We start from the raw sequence: 25,767 nt of genomic DNA on the forward strand, positions 1-25,767 counted from the left end.
TATATTCGTATTGTTAATCGATAGTTATTTACTTATATAAATATATAATTTTAAACAATATTTATTATTATATTAATATTAAATTCTACGATTTGTAGTTAATAATTATTAAACTATATACTCGTAATTAGATTATTAATCTAAAAACGGCTACGAAACTATTATAATATTATGGTACTATTAAAACTATCTCGTAGTTCGAGCGTTTAATATCTTAAATATATATATATAATATGAAAAACTGCAGTTTATCATTTATATTACAAAATAGGCAAATACAAATACAAGGTAATTGTTTGCGTCATTGTTTTAAACATTCCATAAGGAAGAATACCTTACTTAAACTACTTAAACTATTAGAAGTGTTGTAATCATGTTTTGTACTATTAAAAATAATATTTTTTGGACCAGAATGACGTCATGAAATATTTTTAGTAAATTATGCATATGCCTTGACTAATTTACTCTGAAGGATGGAAAAATAATAAAAACTATGGTATCATTAATGATACCAGTTCACCCATTTCAAGGACCATAGTACGATAAAATATATTATTTATATTATGTAATATTTGTGGTATTAAGAATTATTGCTTAACTATGAATATACTTTACCAAGAAATTTATTTCATATTAGTGAAATGTTGAGAAAGTTTGAATACTATAGTATTGGAACAAGTACAAAATTGGATTAATTTACCATTTTTTTTTAGTTGATTACAAATTTACTTATAATCTTTTCCAATTAAATTTCTAATAAATCTCACATTAGATTAAAATCATTTTATTTTTTTTTTTACCTATTTTTTAATAATAGATACTCAATAAATATTTAATTTTTGAATACTAAAATTTGAGCTTATTTAGGTTTACTAAAATAAAAATTACTATTTAGATTGGTTTTAAACTCGTTTGGAGCTTAATAAATTTGAATAGTTCTTCAAAACAGAACTTTAATTTAAAATGCATATATATATAATAATGTATATTATATGCATAGCCTGTACAAAATAAATAAAATATGCAGAAATAATTTTAAATTAAAAATGTATATTAAATGTTGCAACGTGATAAAAAATTAGGGCTTTCATTGACAACACTTTTAAATAACTAACTTTTGTTTTAATTATATTTTTCTTTTAATCATCATAATTATAATACAATATCGCATTATAAAATACTTAGAAACTACGTTGGGGAATATTCAAAATAGAATTGGGTACAAATATTTATAGAACCTATTGTTCGAAAATTTTTAAATTTTTAAACAACGAAAGATTTGATTAATATTGATAATACTTTTTCAGTTAGCAAAAATGCAAAAAAAAATAAAATAGTATTATACCATACATAAGAACAAATCAATTTGACATGTATATTTATATTATATTGATCCAAAGTAATTTGTTATGATTTTACACATTTTCAGTGTTTTAGATGAAACTTTATAAATGTTTAGAAACCCTATAGGTTTGCAGAACGAATAAATTGTTAGTAAACACAAATTTAGTATTATTTCGATGTTTCATTGTATAAATATATAATATTTTATTTTTGTTTTGATGCATTAGTCGAGATAAATTCAATCGTTACATACAATTTTTAAATGTCATTCAAATGTTATTTTATAATACATTTAAGCAATATAAGAAAATGTTAAAACAAAGTTATTAAATTTCAAAATAATGAGTTTTTATTGTTAAAAGATTATTCCAGAATGCTTGGTTTTAAAAAATGTACAAACATATTATCATCATTACCATTATTATACACCAGCTGAAATGTTATTTGAAAGTTTAAATAAAGGAATCTTAACTATTTTATGATTAGGATAACATGGAGGATACATTATATGTATATATAGAAATAAAAATAATCGATTTATATAAAAAAAAAAAATCCTTAAATTAACTATCAGTGAGGCATCAAGCACTATGATACCTATAAATTACAACACATAAATAACTGTCATAATTTGAATATAAGTTTTATTTATTTTATTTTTTAAAACAAAACATTAAACTTTTCTGATAGTATTATGTTTTTTTATATTATATAATTATTTTTGTTTATATACATTTTACATAGAAAAATAAATACCAAAATTATTAACAAATTTTGTGAGCAGGAAAGCGATTGCCTAGTATAATAACTGAGGTTTGACATTTTAATTCCCCAAAGCGGTAATCGAATACACTTTTGTATGTCTGTTAAAGTTCTATCTGATGATTTATTTCTGTGGGAATATTAAAAAAGTTTTCATTTATATTACGGGTCTACAGCGTCCGACTGTTAATAACGATTAAGGTTAGTTTTATTTTTATTTTTTAATATAGCTTACAACTCTTCCGAGTTTTATGAAACAAAACAATTATTACAATTTTAGCATACTTTAAACATAAACGCAATGTCATATAATTCACGGTATAATTTTTCTTAAATTTTGAGTACATGAAATATAAACTAAAATAAAATACAAAATGTATTTAGTTGTTTTTAAAGACCTCATTATTTTGTTCAAACTTTTCTTTTTGATCGAATAATTCTTTATTTGACGCTACGTTTTTATTATAATTTTTCTATTTTTTTTAAAAAAGACTTCAATAATTATTTTTTAGTATGCATTTATTAAATTGTGTACTTAAGCGATTATATTGCACAAATAATCTATACTAAAATTTTAAATGGCTTACGGCAACATTCGATTCTGTGAGTGAAAAAAAAAAAATAATAATAATACTTGAAATGTGAAAACGGTCATAAAGCATACATTGCTGTAAGCTTATCGTTTCACGATAAATTAATCTATCTCGGTAGGTATACTGTAGTTAATTATTTTAAAGCTGATAGATATAAGTCATTAGTTATTTAAAGTAATTAATAATTATTATTTAAATCGTGCACTTATGATAAGATCAGAGCATACGTTATTACGTTATAATGTATTATGTAGGGCATGACCTAAAACCGATATAAAATGTAATACCGAGTAACCTATTATAAATACGAAACAACGCATCTTTGAAGTTAGTCTGAAACGAAATCACATCGGATACAATATGATTTTAATTAATATTGGTATGCGTTCTCAGGTAGCAGATGTTTAGTAGGACTGAAGCGTAAAGTCACAAATATTATATATATTAATATTGTCGCCTGACCATCATAACTAACCGGACGATGATGACTGACCTTTGATATATATAGGTGCATACCTAGTAATGTAAATTATATTTGTATATGACAAAGGTGTGGTAATAACGGAGAGAAAATTAATGATAAAATATGCGACGACGACGGCAATAATTGAATTTCGCCAATCATTTTTTTTTTACTCGACTCCGCCAGGGGTTTTTGCCATTATTCATAAAATATCATATATAAATATAAACGTGTTTAATAAAAATTGACGGGCATAATTATATAATTTTTTTTAATTTTATAATAAAAACACACATACGTAGGTATTCATATTTATATATATGTATAGGTATGAGTTTTTTATATTAAGCAAAGTAAATGTACATTTAACAGTAATACATATATATTTTATAATTTAAGAGCGATCGATAGATATTAAATGGTTTGGAGATTAATGTATCGTATGGAACTCTTAAAATTTCATAATAGATAAACATAAATATAACGTTTAATAATAATTTGTAATTATATTATCAAAACTATAAAATAAATATTACGTAGACGTAATAAAGTAATATTTTATTACATCAGATTAAGGATTAATATTTTTAATATCGCAATTATATATACATTTTTAATGAAGATCAAACCCCATAAGCTCGGTTAAATTTATTAGAAGATTATATTCGTGTTAAACATCAACAAGTACATGGCGACATTCGAATGTTTTAAATTCAAGCGATTTTTATTCGACTAGTCTATCGAACGACCTACGATTCTGGGAATGATTGTGTGTGATTTTAGTGTCGTGAAATATTATTGTTGCGAGTTAGAACTTTGGTTGGATTTACTATTGTTATTTATCATCGAACGTGAAGTTTACACACAAACACATTTTATTTCGTGCAAGGATGAGATTGAACACGTCCATATGGTAAAAGTGAAATGTAACTTCAACAGTGTACTTGCATCGTAGAAATTTCAAAGTTTAAGTACACTTCTGTCACTTCACGTGGCATGCTACGAATCTTGGGGGTAAACTATATAATATATAAGGGTATTGTGATTAATGATAGAAGTTCTGCTCTATTTGGTCTCTTGGTCTCATACAAATACAATACGATGATACGATAATAGATGTTATCTCATTTTATAGTTCGCATAGAATATAATTTAATTCGAATAATAATAATAATAATAATAATAGGTACTCTATGTGTGGTATCATACAAAAAGATGTTCATCAAACATTGACTAATCTGTTAATGAAACAGTTTAATTACTTAGTCCTAACTTATTCTTAATCTTACTAATTTTTTTTTTTTTTACATAATTTCGGCCGATATGAATCATAATTCGATTGATGAAAGTGCTCGTCGCACCTTAACACGTTTTTTTTTTTTTAGTAAAATTATATATATTACATTATCCTGTACTGAGTTTCCTCACAATTGCCATACTCAATACGACATATGATATATCTAAATAACAATGTCTAAATTAAAAGCTACTTATTTTACGAAAAATCTAATGTTTTGTATTTTTATTTTTTCCAGGAAATTGATTAATCAAAGGTATGTCAATTGTCAATCACTTGCTATATAATTTGACATTAACTAGTATGAATAATATTTACAACTGCCAACAAATATGAACCTACTGTATAATATACTCTGACTATTAGTAAGTAAATTAAATATGTGAAATTTTTAGAAACTGTAACTAGAAATATTTTAAACTGTGACGACTATCATAGTTATACGTTATTCTATTCAAGCTATAAAATTCTATCAGAAAGCATAAATTTTCAATTGATACTAACAATATTCGAAAAATAGAATATTATGTACGTTATTATATCAATTACTTGCTGTAAACTTCATGCTCCTCCCTCATGGATAGTTGTTTGCAAATTGGGTGGCTGTTTCTTTATCATGTAGTTATTTCGATCATAAAATGCTATACAATGTACATACCTTATACCTACCCAAAATAATAATAATTTAAGGTGTTTATAAATTCTCGTAAATATACTTATAAATAACAAAAATAATTTTTTTCTCACATTAATACCATTATTCTTATACTCATAAAATATATTATATACTAATAGTATAACGTCGTTAAACGAATAACAACAATAATAATTATCAAACAACAACATTGGAAATTTTGGGGTTTCCGCATCATACAGCCAATCAGTGTGCTACTGACTTATTATACTACTTTTCTATTGGTTAATATTATTATTGAATGCGTTTTAACCTATCTTAAATATTTGAGTCTCAAAATTAAGTACGTCAGTCGTAGTTAGAATACAGTGATTTATACTTAAAACCCTTGCTAAACCTTTCAAAGCACCGAGCCGTTATCACATATCATTCGTCGACTATAATAATTGATTTATTGTAGATTCTATATACATATTCTGAGGTGGTCATGGGCGAATGGTTAACTACAGGTACGCTTTAAACAACTATTTTAATATACTATAATATATAACACATATTTTAGATCGAAATTCAAATCGTACAGGAGAGACAAAACTTATTTTATGTAACTTATTATGTTCATTTTTCGAAATAATGTGTTCAGATACAAATAACATATTCCTATAAAAATCTAAAAATGTCAAAATATTGAACATGTTTCCTAACAAAAGTGGTACTAAAACCGCCACAAAACTGTCAGGTATAACACTAAAAAATTTGGTGACGATACGTTGAAAGGTTTGGATTTGTATGCGTGAAAAAAATCGGGACTTGCTTTTATACTATAAAATATTTATGAGTGTTATATTATGATATACTTAAATAATAATAATAAAATAAATATATTTACATTAGACTGCAATTTTATGTTGCACAGTTGATCGTTGTTTTGTATACATTTTAATCATTATAGTATACGCGTAAAACTCATACATATGTACCTATAATCGAATAGTAGGTCATTATAATATTCCATGATAACGACATTGGAAACGATGGTTTGCAACGATCGTGTAAGCCTCATTAAAATTATACATCAGTATCCATAAACTATCTGACTTTAATATTTAAAACGATTTCGTTCAATCGAATTTGTTAAAACGCTTTCGTAGTATAAAGCTCTACGATTGACATTGTTTTGCTTCTCAGGTATACGTACTGCGATCGTGACGACCTTTTTTTTTGCGTCGTAGAGATTTGAATCCCTCATTAGATTGTAATATTGTTCGCATACCATTAGAGGAGTTTATTATATTTTATTTTTCTGGTCAAAAGTTATGGCTATGTGGAATTCATAATATTTTAAAGGTATACTCAAAGCTATATATCTCGCGACGTTCAGATTTTTTTTTTAAAGTGGTGGGAACTATGGAAACTCCATTACCACCACTCCTCACTACGTGGTCGTACGTATATAATATGTACAGCGTGCTCTAAAGAAAATTCCGAACACCGTGGGGCACAACGCCGCCGTCTTACGATAATTTATCGGCAACGGAATTGTAAGGGAGTACCTTTACTCTACGTTTCATCTCGAGCATTTCTAGTATGGGTACTGAAAATGCGTCTGTCGATATATTATATTCGTACGTACCTACTAAATTTTTTTTTTATTTTTGTTCAGAAATAAATCTTCGATTTCAATGTGTGAACGTTTTAATAGTTTTTTTTGTAATTATTATCACCTGATGCATGTAAAGGATGTGTATTTTATTTTCAAACTATGATAAATAATAGTGGTATGGTGTAGTAAGAAAAAAAAACAAATGAATAAACCTAACCGCGCGATATAGAGTTCCTTTGTTTTTAACGATAATGCATCGCACCATAAAAACACACAGCATAAGTACCATCGTGGGATATAAATTATTTCGACTCGTATAATTTAGTTTTGGTGGCACGAATAGAGACAATTCCTCTTCGGCTGTAGTACGCATATATACACATGATGCCCTGTTGATGGTTTAATTTATATATTATATTTATAGTGTGTGTGTGTGTGTGTATGTGTGTGTGTGTGTGTGTGTGTGTGTGTGTGTGTGTTAAAGTGAAAATATAGATTTTCGGTCACACGGTGAACCCTAGGCGCCTATTTTCTCCGCGGAGGAGTGCCAAAAAAAAAAAAAAAATCGATTCTTTCTTCATCGTGTACAAACAACCCACAGCGATTTTTAATTCTATGTGTGTTTCGCAATTGTATTATTTCGCCACCCACATCAAAGAAACAACACTATACAGTTTTATGTTATCGGTTGTGTGGGTGTGTGTACTGTGTATAGTGTATTCGTTTTTGAGGCTAGGAAATAATAACGTTTATTCGTGATAACTAATAATAATATTAACAAAAATAAACAGCTTAACTATTAAAATGCAATTTTACATATTTTCGACAACTATTCAGAACTTGTTTTCTCAGTGGAGTGTGAGCATATGTATTTATTATTGAGTTTTAGAAATTTTAGCTGATACATAAATATTAAAATTTATAAATAGTTGCATAACTACTATCTTTAAAAATTAATTTTCAAGACAAATTAAATTTCGATGATTTCAAGTTTCACTAAATAGATATTAAGAAATAATGAATTCCTTCATTTTTCTTTTTAAAATTTAGAACGCTTAAAAAACAAGATTATCTTTTCTAATTATTAATTTGTAGTTAGAATTACCTATAGGCTAAAAGATAATATTTGAACTTGATTAATATATAAGTCAACAATATTTTTTTTAAGTCTCTCATCTTAAGCGTAAATAAATGTGCTTTTGACATAATTAAAACATTTTTATATTAAAATAATTAATTGCTAAAATCATTTAAACACTAATGTATTTTGAATTTTGCTGAAAAATAATTAAATTAATTAAGTGTGAGCCGTAAATTGCACTATATATATATATATATTTTTAAATATTTAAGTTAGTTTTTGAATGTTCCAGATACAAGACATCAGAATAATTTGCATTGATTACAATAGTTCTTATCTACTAAACTTCGTGAAACTTTTGAATTTTTTTAAATGGCTAGATAAAACCTATCATTGTAAATGAAATATAATTAGTCGTATCTAAGATAAAAATAATTAAATTAAATTTGATATAGTTTAATGGGTGCATTTCTTTTATTTTTCGCAATTCAAGCTGACTTAAAATATATTGTATTTGACTATGACACATACAATATACAGTAATGATTTAAATGCATTAGAAAATGTAAAATGTATTATCTAAGTATGATTTTAAAATAAATAATTTAATATTTAAAGGTAAAAATTATTTTTTATTATTTAATTTTTTAACTACGTAGTCAATATCTAATAACATTATATTGACGGACCATTGTGTATGGCAGTTAATATAAAATATGAACATTGTTCAATACTGATAAAATTCGTTTTCTCTATTTTTATACTTTTTTATGTCCATATTCAACGTTTTGTATATTATATATATTGGAAATATTATCTTGTAATGAAAAAAATTATAAAAAATAAAAAAAACCTAACTTAATTTATTACTTATTAAGCGTTTACTTTTTTTCTTGCAATATTTGAAATAATGAGGACAGTATAATCACTGTACAAATATAAAATTACATTTTAACAGGATTTTAGGATTTTATTAAACGGAAATTATGTTATATAAAAAACAGCTATATGTATAATAGTGGAAATATAAATAAAAATCATTTTTATAGTTCTTTTTTTATCGCAGTTATTTATAATGGCAACTTTTTTAATATGTTAAAAATGAATACACTATTATGTGGTGTTGTTTAAATCAATCAATTGAAAAAAATTCGAACTTTGGCTGGCAGGTAAATTATATTCACTTTATTTAGGTTCTATGAGTTAGGTACCTAATGGGTATCATACGTCATAACAACTAAAACGATTCACATTGTAATGTGGTGCTATGATTTCTGTACTGTTCCAAACTGTGGAAACTACGTATTCATTGCTATCGAGCAACTACAATTTTACGGTTAGTTCAGTACTGTAAAGACCATGTAGCTAAACGAAGTATTTTCTGGAACTTTGTGCTATACGAGCGTATATTCGTTAGGCGAATCACCTGTATTTTCCCCACACAAAAACCATATAAAATATATTATTTTTGCGCATTTGACGGGTTTTTTCAATGTCGGTCTAACGCGAATACTCCCGTACAGGTAGGATACATACTTAGTTATTTTCTCACCGTCGAAATACGCTCGTGAATTTCTCGTCAAGTGTGTACATTTCTCGTTTTCGGTTTTAGACGAAACATTATGGATCGTATTATTATAGGTAAACGCTTGTTATATTATTGTTATTATTATTATTGTGTAGTACTGTATAGTTTGTGTATTAGGTATGTTTTTGTAGGAAACTACGTTTAAAGCACATATTTTAGATTTCCATTGTATTGTTCTGCTCTTGGTGTGAAATCCATTGCAACATTGCAATGTTATTTTTAGTCATAACAGAAGTAATAATAAATTCACTAATATTACAAATATATTTTTATTAAATGTAAGCTGATGTGGTATCTCAGTAAAAATTAGCTATACAATGTGTAGCTGGTATACTCGTAGTGGTTTAAAAAATAATTTATTATTCGTTACGATGTATTGACTGCATATTCAGCGTTCTAAAATGTATAATGTTTATCATACTTGGACTGCATAAGTGTTGTTATTTTTTGAAACAAAATATATCATATATTACATTGGTTTTAAATAGATACTACTTAAAAAATTCAATAAAAATTTCAAATTTAAAGTAATAAAATTCACAAAATATGCAAATGAACTTTCATGAACATTAAAATATTGTCGCCTTTATTGTAGAGTATGATGATTCTAATTTCTAAAGAATTTTGAAATAGTTGATTATGTTAATGATATATATATTATATATATATTATATCGTCTTATAGTAAGTAAAGTATCTTATAAACTTCAAACCTAACCTAACCTAACTTTTGAATATCAAGCAATTACATTTATTTTATTATTTTAAAGTTTTTCATCGATATGTTTTTAAATTTATTTGTACACTTGTAGTTTTGTGGTGTATAAAATGCAATACTAAGTGTTCTAAGTGTTTACATTTTAACGTGAAATCTTTGTAAATGGGCGATGTGTAAGTAGCTATTTTGCAACTTCATTATTCTTATCGCACGGTTAGTTTCCGAAAATATCTGATAAAATTCACTCAAACAATCGAAAAATAAATTAAATAAGGTGAATACGACAATCCTATAGTATTAATAACGAACTATAATAAATGTTACCACTCGATTATTTCATAAATTTTTGATGAAATACAAGTTTTGTTGTTGTTTTTTTTTTTACTTTTATTGATTGATGTGCAACGAAAACTATTATAATATATGTACCTACATAATATCTATTTGATAGTTTTTATAGTGATTTATTTTAGAATGTTTTATTCAATATTTTATAAATAACAAATTATATTAATTTATAATGCCTGTTCAAATATATTTTTATTAAATTACTACCTAAAGTAAAAAAGATAATTTAAATAGAAAAAAAAAATGTTAATGTCGGTGATTTACATAAATTTAAAAAAAGATCACTTTTTTGTTTAGAATATTTAGCGAAGAAAAATATCGGTTAAAAGAAAATGTTTGTATAGCATTAAACTAAAAATATCCGTTCCGCACCATGCTTTGGATTAACATGAAATTTGCATAAGTGCATTATTCTTTTAGTTTTAATTTCTTCGTACTTTATTCAACAGATGTAGTGTCAGTAGATGATTCTATAGAACTACATTACATATTCAAATTAAGAATATCGGTTAATATGCAAGCATATTTATAAATTTAATTGAAAATAAAAAAATACCAGCATTTTATGTACCTATAATATGGGAATTATTTAAATATGGAGTTTAATAAATCTATTGATAATCATAATCATACCATGAAAATAAAATTTTATACTGAAATTTTATCAACATATGTAAATAATAATAATGATAAAAAAAATTTTAAATGAATAAAATATTCGATTGAAATTTAAAGTATTTTATTTTATTCATTGAACATTTTATATAAATATGTATTATAATGGCTTATATTTGTCAGTCTATAAGAATGTAGATTGAAGAGTGTTGGTGTACAATAGTATTTGTTACATAAGTTATCCTTAGTTTTTACTTTTTATGACTGTGATCTCCTATAAATATTGATGCCTGTAAAGTAATTCGTTAATTAGTGTCACTGAAAAGTGTAATATATTATTTACTAGAAAGTTTGATTCAGGTTTATCTATATCAATTAAAATTTATCTGGTAATAGTATGTGTGTTTTATGTTGTTATTATTAAAAAAAAAACTGTACTTATATGTTTTCAAAATTGCATCATAAATAGCACAATGTCACAATAATCTATGCATTATTATGTATTTGCTTTTTGTTTATGCTTATATTTAATTTAACTTAATTGTCAGAAAATATTCTAATTTACGTACCTACTATACGTAACTTTGATACACTACATAAATGTGTTATACTGCATAGTTATTTTTTAATTTTTCAGTTGTTCATATTAAATAAGTTAAATGGATACTGAACTAATGCTGTTCAAAAATGTTTAATGCTGAATGTTTATTAAAATTTATTATACTGACAGTAAGGCTGATAAGTAAGGTACATTAAGTATGGGCTTTTTATGGGTCAGCAACATTTAAAAAATATAAGCAACTGTATAACACAGCTTATTTATCGAGAATAAATTATACTCAGGTAGTTTTGATGTTTTACTCTTTTAATAAATAATATAATTTACGTGATGAATAGTATATACTATCATACTAATAATATACCATTAGTATATATTTAATCTACGATAATATATATTTATTTTATGTATTTAGTTCTTATAAATTATTAATACATTTATTTTATTAAATATATGTCTGTATTTCAATATCATAGTACACTAGTACAGTAACACGATGTTATTGGTAGGTATTTGGTATACTACCGTCCTGGTTGCAGCATTATTTTTATTTTTTTTTCAAATTTCAGCACTAAAATAATCATCAAATAATATTATGTTTATTAGTAAAATTAGGTATCTAGTACAATGTACTACGCATAGACACCGATTTTTTTATATAGTTTATAAACTAAGAAATATGTTGATAATAGTCGAATTTAATATCAGTTCACTGAAAATGAAGTTATTCACAATGATTTATATTTTTCAGTTTATTATTAAAATTAAAATTATGATTTCTAAATCGATGTTTATTCAATATAGTTTTGTATGGATATATACCCGTGAAATCTACCTATAATCATATTTTGTACATAATGTTACTATCAAAACGTGATAATATTAGTTATTAATATCTGAAAGCTTCCAGTTAAAAATATATGAAATTCCTAGGTGTGCTATTGAAGATCATATAATTATTTTCTTAACGATCTTGTTTTCAAACTTCATAAATTCGAATTAAATAATATAACGTTCACAAAGGAATTTAATTGCACTAAACACTCGTGACCAATTGCTTTTAAATTTTAATTTTGTTGATAAACTTTCATATTTTTTTTATTTCTATCCAATTATGAGTAAATTAAAAAATTACTTAAATAAGTGTTTAAAGAATATTATGTTTAAAAAAAAATTAACTTGAAATATTGTATAATGATATAACATTTATAAGTTGACTGGCATTTATTCGATTATAATGATTATAATTTATAATATAAACTGGGAAAAAATGCTCCTCGTCAGTAAAAAAAAAGGAGCGACAAAACTTAAAATCATTGTATTTACGTCGCCATCTGCTCGAATTCTCAAATACATTATGACTTCGCAATGATGAATATTAAAAATTATTTTCTGAGTGAAAATTCTAAATTGTGTTCTTAAAACAACGACAAGTATTTTTATTAAGTAATTTACTTTAGAATGCTGCATGCGTCTTAAATGCGAACTAGGCTTTATAATATAGTCCTGCAGAACGGTCGTTTGTCTTTGTCAGTTAATTTGTATTTGATTTGTTTTTAAGCTGTCGTTGTAATTTTTTACGTCTTCTTTACGTGTGCAAAGTCAAATGTAAAGGTACACTTAATTGTATAATTGTAGCAATTACCATCATTATTAATATTATGTAGGCGCATTATGTGCGATTATTGAAGATTAATTCGTCGCCCTGCTCACGTACACAACACAGACTTCTGCAGCAGTTATAAATCACTTCCGGATCTTATAATTTCTCAGTTGCTTGTGATATAGATTACGCACATATTGAGGAGCGCTAGACGTAGGGGCGTAAGTGGGGTGCATAAATATGCTTATAAAAAATTATGTACATTATAATGCTTATGTCAGATCGATTGCACGCACACGCTGCGCGACATATTACTATGTCATTTAAAACGGATTTTTGTGTGAGTTTAAGTGCTAATGTACGTATACAAAACACATACATATACATAAAAAGTGGTACGCCCCGGCAGCACAATCGTTTCGTGACCATAAGTACAAAGCATAAACGGCTATAATATTATTATATATATATATTCCGGTCGGCCGATAATGTCCGTTCCTTTCTCTCAGACCTCATCATCCCTTTCGATCTCGATCTACTCTCTCTCTTTGGCAGAGTCGAACGGAGTGTTCTACCGAACAAATTGCACTGGAGCCTGTTTTTTAGTACTGTAACATTTACCATATATTATAAACACCGCAAGCGCGCGTATGTGTGAGTGTGTATTGTGCTAGAGCTCGGAAAAGCGTGCGTGCACACAATAAGTGCGTTTAATATTCGGTAATGGGCGCCGATTAACCGCAGCTAAAAGACCAGAAAACAAAGGACTCTTCTCTCTCTATCACGTACACTCGCACACACACTCGCCCACGCACAAGGACACACGGTCGGTCTATAGTATAATCTCGTCTCCTCCCTTGCATTTAGCTAGGTCCGAGATCTGATTTGTACTAAGCTTTGCTGGCTATTCGACTACAATTTTCAAAAAGCACACTTCTCAGCCTGTGTGACTATTTCTCGTGATACCGAATATTACGTACACGCCTTGCAATAGTGATTATATCCGGTAAACATAATTTGATATTAAAAATAACGAATTTTTAACGATTACCATGATTATTCTTAGTAATAATATTTATTATACATATAAATTCTTATAATATTAATATTTTTATCGTGCCATCAGAACATTAGCGTAATGTAAATATAAAAAATAACTGTATAATCGAGTTTATATATTTTTCACAGTGTCGTATAACACAAAGTGATTTACACCATATCTTACGATTTGAATACAATATTATTGTTATATAATATACAAAAATAAACAAGGCGTATTGTCAAAAATGTAAATTTACCAAAAATGTTCACTCAAATTTTGAATTACTATACTAATTGTTAGACGTTATACAATACATGCAATGTATTGAGACATTATTATGGCCTATATTCCGGTGGTTTTTTATGAATGCAGTTAGATATTTTTCTTATATTATGCCAATTTTTTATCAAAGTTTTGTAGTGTCGTGTTTAGTATCATCGATCATTAGTTTTCGGATCTCAGTGATTACAGGTATCGCTACAATATTCGTCATTCAACAATACATCACTGTAATATGATTACTTTTATAATATTATAGATGTATTATAATATACTTGTAAGTTTAAAACGCAATAAATAATAAATATATTTTGATAAGTGTATATCTAAATTTAATTAAAATTGAAAATTATTTGAAATTCTATTTTATATTTTTATATGAGTATATTTAAGTATTATCTATTCTTTACGATCATTATGGTTCAAAAATATTATCATTTGCAAGTACTAATTTTGTATGATCAAATACATAAATTTATTCAAATTCTTTATCTGAGAAGTACAATTAGAATTTACAAAAAAAGGTAGTACATATTTTATACAAACCACTTTATGATAGAAACTAAATTAATAAACGCTAAATTTAATTAAACTCTTATTTAAAACATTTTTATGACTTTTGAAATAACTGAAAACGGTTTATTATCAAATTTCAAAAATTATCTCTACATCACAATATATTTTATTGATACGTTGTTAATAATGAAATAAGGAAATAAAAGTTGAGTACTCAATTGTTCGAAGTTCTTCACAATACGATTATGATCGTTATATGGTTTTTGAGTTAATAGAAATCATACTAAAGTTTTCCAATTTTATTATTAAGCACTCCAAAACACAATTTTATATAAAAGTTAAATATATTGTATAACTGGCACTATTAAAACCTGGGAATAATACAATTATATATTTTTTAAATAAGCTGTATATTGTATATTGTACGTATAAACCAGTGAATAGGAAAACATTGATGTTATTCAAAGTATTTTTGTTTATTGAAACCTTCTTTAAATTCTAAATTATTTATAATAAAATCAATTATTATATGTACCTAATAGAAAGGTATATTAGCATTTGTGTCAGATATTTTAGTGATCTTTATAAAAATTTTAAATTAAAAATTATTTAAATTCTGTTTGTAAGTAAAAAACTTGAAAATATAATACAACGTTCCTCATAGATTTTAATGTACAATGACTTATTATTAAATCTGAGTTAAACACATCCTTTATTTACGATTTTAAATGAAGACTTGAAAATCTACTGTATAACGTAGTGAATTACATTGTTTTGTAATATTGTCGTTTTTATAAAATTTTGTAATTTGTTATAATTATTTATCATTCGCGTACTTATATAATTATGAAGTTGAAATATATTAAATATACCATGCAATTGTTACAAATATTAAAACAATTTTATTTAATCAATGATGATGAATTACAGCAAATGTCAAAGACAGTCTATCGCCTTTATTATCCGGTTTAGTTATATTAATGCTATTTAAATATTAAACAGAATCCCGTATTCTAGTCAATAAATATAATAAGCTATTAATAAAACAACTAATAATTAAATAAAGTGAGTAGTATATTTACTTGTGTATATACTGTAAAAATGAGAAATAATTTAATATGAAAAAAATAGTTCATGAATGTAAGAAGAAAAACTTTGTATTATGTATATACTCCGGATGAAGTTCACTGAAGTAAAAAATTGTTTGATGGAAAAATGTAGACATTTATTTGAACATTTTTATGAAATAAGAACTATTACTTAAATGGTTATCAAACGTATAGATTAAAATTTATAGAAATGTAATACATTTAAATAAGAACTTGTATGCGATAAATTAAAAATAATATTTATTTAACATAACCGTCACTCGTTAGTCGCTATATATTTTAAAGCACAGCAAATAATTTCATGATTTAACTGGATGTAAAACGCATACAATTTTAAATCAAATATAATTCATTTTTCAGTCATAAACTGATTTTAAACCACATTTTTTTTATCTCAAGTTACGATATTCTTTTATTATTGTGAGTTTTAAAAATTGGGTAGTGTTAAACACCGCTGACGTATTGTATTGTGAGTGAAAACCGTATTGGGTTGTGTTAAAATCACCCGTACTGATAGAAAACGTAACAAAATTTTAAAGTTCTGTTACATTAAATTGTGTACAGTTTAATAGAAAATTAAGAAAACTGTGCTACGACGACAATGGCACAAAATTATAACACTTCAGAGGTGCTCATAATATTATATATATGTAATCGTATAGCCGTTTATATTATATAATGGCGTGATATCCAAGTGTCGGCATTGGTGACGGAGTTATGGAGTAATGGAGATTTTATTGTCATAACCATTTTGTTGAGCGTAAGTTATGGCACTAGTCCTCATTCTCCTCCGCCAGGCCCAATGCGCAGGCGGTCACGGATAACGCCGCGCAAATTGTATTTCACGAAGACGCGGTCGTATTCGATTTCGCGAGATCAAATCGTAAAGACGTTTTCGCTCGTTATTTATCATCTGCTCGTCGAATGCACACACACACCCACACACACTTATATATATATACACATAATGGCTATAATATATATATATATATATATATAAAATAAATAAAAAAACATTCACTATACGCATAGCAAACCCATTGAAAAGCAGAATAAAAATATTCGGCAAACGCGTTCGTTCGGAAGGGTTGGCGTCGTGACTGGAAAACGATTTCGTACAAATAGACTATACGCTATATGCGAGGCGATTCTCTTATCGCTATGCAGTCATTTTCTCAATATATTTAAGTGTTTTAAACATTTTTTTACTCACATTTTTTGAAGTCATTACAACACATTACGTCTTTTGGAAAAAAATTGTATTTTTTTCTACCATTTTTATCATTGTCGTTTTAAGTTTATAAGAAATGATAAAAAAAAAAAATTATCTTGTATAATATTTTGTATAATGATATTTGGTATAAAAAGTTTTGCTTTCGTGGCCTGCGGTCGCTTAAAACTATAATCATATAGGTACCTAGCTATATACGAGTAATAAAATTGATAACTATCGTACGGCGTATATATTATTATGTACAGGTACGCACGTATAATGTGTGTGGGTTCTAATGCGACTCACAACGAACATTGCCGACGGTCCGATGGGTAGATGATAATAATATTACTCGTGGAAAAATCCTCTGTAACACACTAACGGTCATGTACTCCGACATCGTGCAAATTGGTATTTTAAAGGATTATCGAGTGGTGGAACACGAAACACGCACACACACACAAATATATTTTCTCTGTATAAGTAATAAAATTGAATGTTCGCTTTTTAATGGAAACGAGGTTCTCTTGAACTACTCAACGATTTATTTTAAATTCGATATAATCATTTTACCAAATCTTAGCTGAATCTTATCATACTTAACCACTCTCAGGTTACTTCTTACATCATCAAGAGTCCGGGAAAAATTCTTGAGATAAATCATTAACTATTTTGAAATGTTTAAAAGCAGCTTTCGTATATGTAACATCTTATTTATTTTTCTTTTGTAATTTCTCTATTAGTTTTTACAAATTTATGGAGTTTAATTAGTAAATAGTTATTTAAAATAAATATTTTATACATACTATTTTGAAACTTATGATAAATTAACAACATTTTTATTTTTTGAAATATCGATATTGAATCAAAATGTTTAAATCAAATTCGATAGTAGCAAGACAATTCAAGTATTTTTTACAAAAATAAATTTTTATTTTAACTGTAGAAAAAATACAAAAAAAAAAATTAAATTAAATCACGACTCGAGCGAAGACCGGATATAATATGTATATATTTACAGGTTAGATTAGTATCGTTAATATCCGATGGCGTCTCAATAAGAATATATAGGATGATTCACAAAATATGCTCTTCCAATTTTTTATTCTTTTACGATGCATTTTTTTCTTCAGATATTATTTTGTTTATTTTTTTTGGAATTTTTAAATATACTTTAGAACTTAAATATATTATCAAATTCTTAAAAATGCTGATATACCTAGTTTAATATTTGAATGAATAGTATTTCTGTTATTAAAATGAATATATTTATACTAAGGATAATAGTTCATAAAAATAGCCATACAAGAACATGAAAAGATTTAATATCGGATCTAGTATTAGCATACTTAAATAGTAAGGCCAGGGGGTTTTTCATTTAAAAAAAAAAAATAAACAGAAGTTTATCGGCTGTCCATCGGATACAGCTAAGATACTATGAAAAATCTCGATAAATTGATAATTTATAGTCTTTGAACATATTTAAATGTTTGCAGATTTTCAATAAATTCATCGTTGTAGATGAAAATGGGGGTCGGCATGTTTGGCGAATCGCCCTGTATAATATTATTATTATTATCGAGACGCCGTCGGATATTAACGATATTCGGTCCGGTGGTGCGTTGGGCGCGCCCTCCGTGGCAATGATTTTATTAGCTCAAAACCGGGCGAATTGCCTTTTCGGAAATGAGAGAAACGTGTTTGTTTGAACAATAATTTCCTGTATTGTGGTGGCTGGGTGTTTGTGGCTGTTCGCGAGTGCGCGTCCGTCATCGCGTCGCCCCCGGGACGGCCGTCGATAAAATGCGACCGTTGCCCGTCCGCTCGTCTACCGCCACCGATACGATCGAAATCATTTTCGGTAACCACAGAATATCGCAACGGACGAGGTCCACCATTTGCCAGCAGCGACCTGCGGGGAGGTGCAATTTTCGTGCTGCAATAAACGATATTTCGTTGTTTCTCACTTCCGTTTCCCACCATGTGGACAACTCACCCGACGTTTCTCTAAACGGTTTACTAAGCGACACGGACGTCGCAGCGTGAACAAGTATCTTCGTTTTAATCATTATTATGATAATTTGCTGGTATAATTTTATCGTCAACCCAATGATGTTTTTTTTTTTTTGTTTTTCCAAACTATTTCGGGCAAAAAACGTTCAGCAGGAAATTCTGAACACACGCGGAAGGTGCTATTTTTTATGCGGTGTTTTATCCGTCGTTATCGCCAGTTAATGCGAGCGTAGGACCATTTTTTAATTAAAACGACCTTTTTTTTTCGCAGCGATCTCCAAACAACCGGGTCGTGATTCGTTTGCCATTTCACATTTTCGATCAGCGTGATCTACACGATAAGCATACATATTCGCAATATATTTGCGTCACATCAATTCACCTCGAAATATTAAAACCATTTTATTTGGGTTATTAAATCACTATTATATGATTTTCAATATTTATTGCGATAAAATAAATATACAACATACATGCGATTTGTGCAAATTATAATATATGCTTAGTGGTTCTATTATCATGAAAAAAAATATATTTTTTTATGTTTATCTTAGATATTATGTTTATATATTTGTTCATTGCCATACTATATTATATTATACACTTATATCAGAGTACACTCATCATATATTATATTATCTATACTCAATCAGTATACCACTGAATTTCAATTTGATTACGTAAAAATCAAATACGATAATATTTAATATTCATTAGATAAAGTTATAATATAAGACTTAACTTAGTATTTTAATTCTACTCAAAATCCTATGATTAAAAAAAAAAAATTAAAATTAAAATAATATGCTATTTAACTATTTATTAATAATATATAATTAACATTGTATTAGATTTAATACTATCATATTTATTGTTTCTTCGATTTCGCCCTCCTCTCCTCACAAAAAATAAATTAATAATAAAAAAATTATAGTTAGTCTAGCTATGAATTTTTCTTTATAATGTACAAATGACTTTGTTTTATATAAATAAGTATAATGGACATCCAAAATACTACATCTATGTCTATTATAAATATAATTTTGAACAGAATTAGCTAAAATTATTAATGTATTGTTAAAAATAATATTATAAAATTAATGTTCTTATTATAATACGCACACAGAGTATAAATAATTAATGATGATCTATGGTCACAAAGTTAAAACACATTGTTATTTTTATAATCAAAAAGTACTAATTTGAATAGAACAAATTTTATTCGATTTCGACTTTATAAATTACGTGTATACATCGACAATTTAGTAGGTATTTGATTTGTAAAAACACAGGGTCTGTTTGCACACAGGTGTGTGTGTGTGTGAGTGTGTGTGTGTGTGTGCTTTTTTTATTTATTTACTTATGCGCACGTAGTTAGTATATTGGCGTACGTACACCATTCACACGTAGGTATATTGTATTATATTTATTATAAAATATGCTTTTCGCAATACTATCGCAATGTGTAAAATACTATATTACACAAGTTTGAAGTTATATGGGTCTACACTTATATTAGCTATTCAAAACTCTTATAGGTACGCTTATAATATATGTATACTATATAGGCATATCCTACTTATGATGCTTTAAAAAGGCATTCTATATTTACGCGCGTACATCTCGAGTATATTGTCGTTGAGAACCTTTTTAAAATGAAAAGCATAAAATAGGAGATTCTTTTTTTTTGTGAGTGTTAAGGTACATTACCTACTCGGTAGACGCGTGTATAATGTATGCTCGTCGGCCCATCTCGTTTAATATTATCGTAAATATGTTTTCACCGAATTGACGTCACCATCTCTTCTTCCGACTATCTCCCCATAACTCTCTACTGTTATAATAATAATGAACAAATACAATGTATTTCACTTGTCTGCGGGGCAAATATTGCTATAACCCCGAAATCGGGGTTGTTTTTTATCATTCATGAGCTACATTTCGTATATTGTGTTTTTGTTTTTCCGGAAAGGGCTTGTGGTTTTCTTTACGACGTCATATCCTCGTTTCAATTACTAAAGGGTATATAGTCATAATATGCTATATATAATGACATGTGCATTAAGTTAACATAAAAATAATAATAATAATAATAAATAATAAATAAATATATGTCTTTGATCTGCAAGCGAGGAAACCTTTGTAGCGTGCATGTGAAATCCATACAAACATTAATAATATTTATTTTACCATTCAAAACATTGCATTTTTGATTATTTAATTGTCAGAATATGTGTAAATAATTTCCTGCTCCGTAAAATCGAAATTCCTTTGATAATCTTAATAACAAGTATATTGTGTCTTTGATCTACATACCAGCTATGTCGTTACATTTGTAAGTATATTATGTTATTCTGTTTCGTCTTATGAAAACATAAAGAAAATCATATATTGTTTGCAGTACCTTCCATTCTTTAATGGTGTTACGTATTTCTCTTGTTAATAAAACCACGCATTTATCTCAAATTCCAATAATTTGTGTACGAACAGTGAAAATATCATAATTTTTATGTTATTATTTATTAGTTTATTATTGTTTTTTTAATTTGTGTATTATACTTACAGAATGCTGTAACTATTTAATACACTATTTTACATTTGTTATACAATAATTATATGAATATTTTACACATAAATATTTTCCAAAAGATTGAAATAAATGATTTTTTAACTGTGAACTGTACATAAAAGATGAAAGAAATCATTATTGATAGTAATCAACTGAAATTACAACAGCGTTATTTAAAACGATACATTTTATAGACTGTAGTTTAGAATTTTTAGAGTTATTAGGAATAATCATTACACGATATTAAATGAAATATACATATATAATATATGCATATATTTTATAAGTAAATCGATGTACGTAATAGGATCAATTATTTCACCTGTTTATAAAAAAAAATTCGTCATACTAACTATCAGCTAAAATGTGTTCGTCTTAACTCGTATTATATTGAATAAAACATTTTTTATCCAGACAAAAACTTTAACTAAAACTATTCTTCATACATGAGTATAAATTGTCATATTATTATGTTAACAAGAATTAACAAATTATACATGCATTTAATTTTATTCCTGATGTATTACAATATCTACTGCAAACCTTTTATAGATGAAAAGTTAAGGTTTATGTTAATTTTAAAAATATGTTATTTACAAAAACTTATTTTTTCTCAGTTCAGGTATAGTGAGTTAAACCGACATAACCTCAAATAATGATATAAACTTTGTACAGATTAATTTTAAGTTTTTAACGATGTATAAATAATAATAAATTGATCAAGTTAAAAAATCAATTCTAATGATAACTTCAAAAATTATGGAATCATTTACTAAATATAAGTTTTATAATTTTTTTTATCAGTTATAAAAGTATTATTTTCGGTATTATATTATTAATTTAATTTGTGTTGCACAAGTGCTTGACATTTATAGTTTTGTGAATCTTTATTTTATGTCTATTACATAATGTTTTCTCAGTGTATCTGGAACATTTGTGGTTGTTATTCTTTTAGAAAACTTTTAAGTATATATTCTACACTTAACACTCATCATTATTGAAGTTTAATGTGATTTTTTTTTATCACAACGACAACAACAGAACACTATCAAGTTGTATTATTGACATTTTGTTAGTCAATAATAATTAATAAGAATAATGAAAATTTTTTGTTGTTTTATAAGAACATTTATTTACTTTAATATAGTTTTTATATTATTATATCAGTTTAGTATAAAATCGTGAATATATTAAGTACATAAACAACTAATTTATTTGACAACATTATGCATTATGCAAATTCTAAAAATATTCAAAACAACTATAATAAATTTAAATATGAGTTTGCGGCATATAACGAAGTATTAAATGTTATTTTATAGATTAAATTAAAATAAGTTTAATTCAGGTTGATTTTTGGTATCAAAACATTACGGCATAGTTAAATAGTTAATAATTATCTATAGTTATATGATTGTAATCTGCAGTTTCATTTGATAGAAAAACATATAGGTACGTACAATCATAAATAGTTTTGGAGACAAAAGTAATTTTTTTATTTTTATTATCGAAACTTCACTACACTTTTGGATTACTCACTATTATATTATATATTTACTAGGCATCAACATTCTGATAATCAAATAAACTACACTTCTTCCACAATTTATGAGCAATTGAAAAATGGTATAAAACACCCAACCACAATTCGCGGAACTAATAATTCGTTATGGTTTACAGTGTCCTATAAAACGGAATTGGCATTTAATAAAAATGTTATGCCATTACTATATATATATATATATATATATGGTAAATTGAGTGTGCGTATGGAGATTATTTTCATTTTTCGCGTTTTTATTTCCTTCCAACTCGGAACAATTCGTTAAACATTATATTTTTTTAAATTGCTTTTTGGAGTATTGTGAATTGCTTTCTTTTAAAGCTTATTTGTATATATATAGACCGAAAGCTACGGGAGGTGATAAAATCGATGTTATATAGGGAAATACTTTCAAATACCTCCACAATGCTCAATTTCTTAGACAAGACAATTGAACTTTCCTAAGTTTTCTCGGCTACTGTTTATGGGAGACCAATACTTTTGTTCATTTTATTTGTATTCCTCGACACTTTGTTATTGGAATTCGATAAAATAGTTGGCGCTGCCACGGTTTTTCCGCATGCACACATTACCACCCAACGATCGGCGACTATATACCAATTTAATTAAAAAGTGCAATACGATTGTTTTAATCTAAACTAGTAAACACAGTGTGAAATTTACCCATGCAGTGTGCTTTAACGTTAAGTAAATACGTTGTATGTGTGTTTGTTAAGAATCAATAACTTAAAAACTTCAGGTACGATATAATAAATTATACTATCCATATTTAATATTTAAACGTCAAGTGCATATCTCTACTGTTTATTATAATTATTGCTTTAATGAGCGATTTGGAAACTTTAATACAACTATCAACATTTAAACGTAAACATTCGTGAATTTTGCTTTACATATTTACTTGATTAATTGTAAAGACAAATCCATATTTTATTTCATATTTAATAATTAAAAAAAAAAAAAAAATTACAGCAGTTCGGTGAATAATTTAATGATGAAGAATAAAACGTTTTATTAAAAACCTCTGTATTGTTATATAAATTGCATAGAATCAATCTACATTTTTTTTTCAAAGTACATTTGAATTTTTACCACGTTTCTTGTTAGTTATTTATATTTATTATAAATTTACAAACATTGTGTAAAACTAAGGTTTGGCATTATTTTTATTTGTCAATTTCGTATTACAAATAAACATCTAGTTCGAATGCAGTTTATTTTTTAATCATGAGCTTACTTTTCTTTCTTTTGTTATTTTTATTTATTCAATTATGTTTCGTTTTGTAATTGAATACTTTTATAAGACAATTCACGATTTTTGTACGAAACACAGCTAATATGGAATGTACAGAGTGGAATTTTTCTATTATTATTAAATGCAAATACCTGTTTGTCTTTTATTGCGACGTTTTGTCTGGGACAGAAAGGGTAAACACTGGCATATTTTCGAGCTTCCGACGTTAACTTTGAATAGTTACTGTGTAGGTATTTTAAAACGACGAGGTTGCCGGTATCCGGTAAAGGGTTATTGGTTTTTGGTATAAAGAGGAGGGAGGTGGTAGCGGTGAAGATGATGATGACACATATACAGGAAGAAACTATTGAAATTAGGTAGACCATGAAAGCAAAAATCAATGAAACCAGCAAAAGTGCTGCTAGAAACTGCTTTCAACTTTGGGCGTTAATCGGATAATTACTGTAATATTGTCAAAAAAAATGTAAAAGATTTAATATGTTTTGTTGTGTGTTCCTCTTTCAAATTATTTTTGTTCACTCATACGTGCTTCAGTCAATGAAAGTATACAACCAAGTTTATAATATAATATGTAGGTTTTCGTTGAATTCTGAACTCATTAGTAATAATTAAACTTGATATTTAAATTCGTGTCGAAAAAGTCAAAAATTGTGTACCTATCTACAGATAATATAAATTATTTAAATCGTTGACTATAATATTATTTTATCTATTGAATAAAAGAGTTATACAATATTATAATGATTATAAAACTTACAATAACGTTTATTTATATTATTATTAAAAAAAATATTTGAGTGCTAAATTTTTAATAAATTTGATACTGTGGTATACATATTAGGTATAATTCTTTATAAGGGGCTTATACAAATTTCATGGAAATTATTTTTATGGATAATGAAATATACCTAAATAATATGACTATATTATTATAAAAAAATCAATATTTGATATAAGCAATATTAATGATAACTAAATGATCGATTTCATTTGCACTATA

General features: G+C 26.5%; 1 protein-coding gene across 2 annotated transcripts in view; it reads left to right on the forward strand.

Annotated features, from left to right (window-relative positions):
* The window catches only part of LOC114128483 (leucine-rich repeat-containing protein 4B-like), a 283,831-nt gene that overhangs the window by 68,563 nt on the left and 189,501 nt on the right, over positions 1–25,767 (forward strand). Inside the window, exon 2 of one of the 2 annotated variants that reach the window (XM_050204262.1) lies at positions 4,698–4,715. The exons of the other annotated variant lie outside the window; for it this stretch is intronic. The gene's annotated coding sequence lies outside the window, so the exon portion shown is untranslated. The remainder of the gene's footprint in view (positions 1–4,697; positions 4,716–25,767) is intronic. 2 annotated transcript variants of the gene reach the window in all.

Source organism: Aphis gossypii, chromosome 3 (assembly GCF_020184175.1).
Source record: "Aphis gossypii isolate Hap1 chromosome 3, ASM2018417v2, whole genome shotgun sequence".
NCBI classification, from domain to species: Eukaryota; Metazoa; Arthropoda; class Insecta; order Hemiptera; family Aphididae; genus Aphis; species Aphis gossypii.